This window comes from Marmota flaviventris, chromosome X (genome assembly GCF_047511675.1).
Source record: "Marmota flaviventris isolate mMarFla1 chromosome X, mMarFla1.hap1, whole genome shotgun sequence".
Taxonomy (NCBI): Eukaryota; Metazoa; Chordata; class Mammalia; order Rodentia; family Sciuridae; genus Marmota; species Marmota flaviventris.
In genome coordinates this window covers 112,060,158-112,062,042 of record NC_092518.1, presented here as the reverse complement: position 1 = coordinate 112,062,042, position 1,885 = coordinate 112,060,158, and positions in this window count along the sequence as shown.

The window sequence follows — 1,885 nt, the reverse complement described above, 5'->3', positions numbered from 1 at the left end:
GTTTAGCCAATGGAGAGCGAGCAACTACTGGAGCGACCTGGTGACGTGAGGAGCGTTCCATTCGGCCAGCGGTGGGCGGTTGCCACAGCTGGTTTAGGGCCCCGACTATTGGGGCCCCTTGTCAGGAGGAGGTAGCCTCCCGTCCGGGGAGAAAAACTCCCTGCCACCTTTGGCGGCCGACGCGGTCCCTTGGGACAGTGCACTTCCTGCCCTCAGTAGCTGGCCGAGTTCGGTCTCTCTCGTTCAGGTAACAAGGGGTGGGGGTGGGGGTCTCCTGGACTCGGCTTGCGTGGTGGGCTGCCTCCCCTTCAGATGCACCCGGGCGCGGGGACATTGGCACCGCCCTTCTCAACTCGACAGCCACCAAGCCCCTGGCCCGGGTGACTACACGTGGCGGGGCGTGTGTGAGTGTGTACGAGTGTGTGGACGCGTGTGCGTGTGGATGTGGCGCGCGTCCCAACCTGCCTGGGGCGGTGGTCCGCTGCGTGGCAGAGGCAGGGCGGGCCTCCCGAGGCCGCGCCCGCGGCCCGGCCCAGGACTCGGGCCTCAGACGCTCGACTAGTGGGTTGGTCGCTGCTTCCCGACGGATTTTGATCTTTGTTCTCACAGGCCGGGTTCCCCTTCCTGGTCTCTCTCCTCCTGCTGGGCCAGTTTATCAGGAGGAGATTGTTTTCCAGGTTAGTTTTACACAAAGGAAGTGTTCTGTGCACCTCTGGTGCCTCCTCCCCTTTCTCAAGCCTTCACCTTCTCATTTCCTGGCTCAGCTCCTGGTCCCTCTTGGACCTTTGCCCTCTCCTGTCCGGGAATGATCTCGAGTTGGTTGTTTCTTTCAGTCAGTCGGACTGCAGGCTTCCACCTCATTCTTGCGTGTTGTGTCAGTAAATAGAGGCCACAGCCCCACACCTGAGAGGGGGAGGATGGCAGTGGCTGAGAAAGGGTAGGCCTGGGAATTCAGGATGCTGAGCAGAGATTGTACTTAAGAAATGTCCCAGAAAGCGTCCTTATGACTTGTCTCAGCTGCCTGCCCCCACAACCACCCATCTCAGTTACCAACCATTCTAGAATCTCTTCTGCTTAAGTCAGGCTTTCACCTATAGGTCTGTAATGTGGTTTCATTAAGATTCCCACAAATGTTAGGCTAGACCAGCAAGATTATTTCATTTCCCGGACTCAGGAAGTTGTAGAGGGTTTGATGAGGGGAAATCTGTTTTGTGTAAATACAATATGTTGTATGTGTACAGAGTGTCCAGAACCTCCTACCCCTGCCAGAGGGCGAGTTATTCCCTGGTGTGATTCATATTTGAGTGGCTAACTGAAGAAGGTGAAGAAGTGGAGGAGGGAAGGGAACAGCTCCTTAAGGACAGTAACTCTACTATCATTTTTAGAGTCCTCTTAATGAATATTAAAGAACACTGTGGTATGGTAGAAAGTGTCCTGGACTGGAAGTCATCGCCTTTTTTCTTTTTTGAGCTTTGCTTCTGTGATCCTGGATAAGTTGTTCCCTCTTTATGGTCTTCAGTTTACTCATTTACAAATAATGAGGATTATCACCTGTAAAATCCTTTTTGTTCCAAAGTTCTGTGATTGTCAATTCATCAATATTAGTTTGGAAGCATACAGTTTAAGAAATGGTGGCCCACTTCTTTTTTGGAGAACTTTTAGTTGTTTCTCCTTTTAGATGACAGACTGGAAATTAACTTCCCCCATTTCCCCATTCCCATTCCTTTGGGCAGTGATCTTTTCTGCCTCTGGGAAAGGAAAGTTGATCTGCATTTTCTTATTATTACCTCATTTTTTTCCTTTTTGTGCTTTTCCTTAGGGCTAGAAATTGGACTTTTGATGATGTTTGACCCAGCAGCATCAATAGCAGGCAACGTGATTTTGA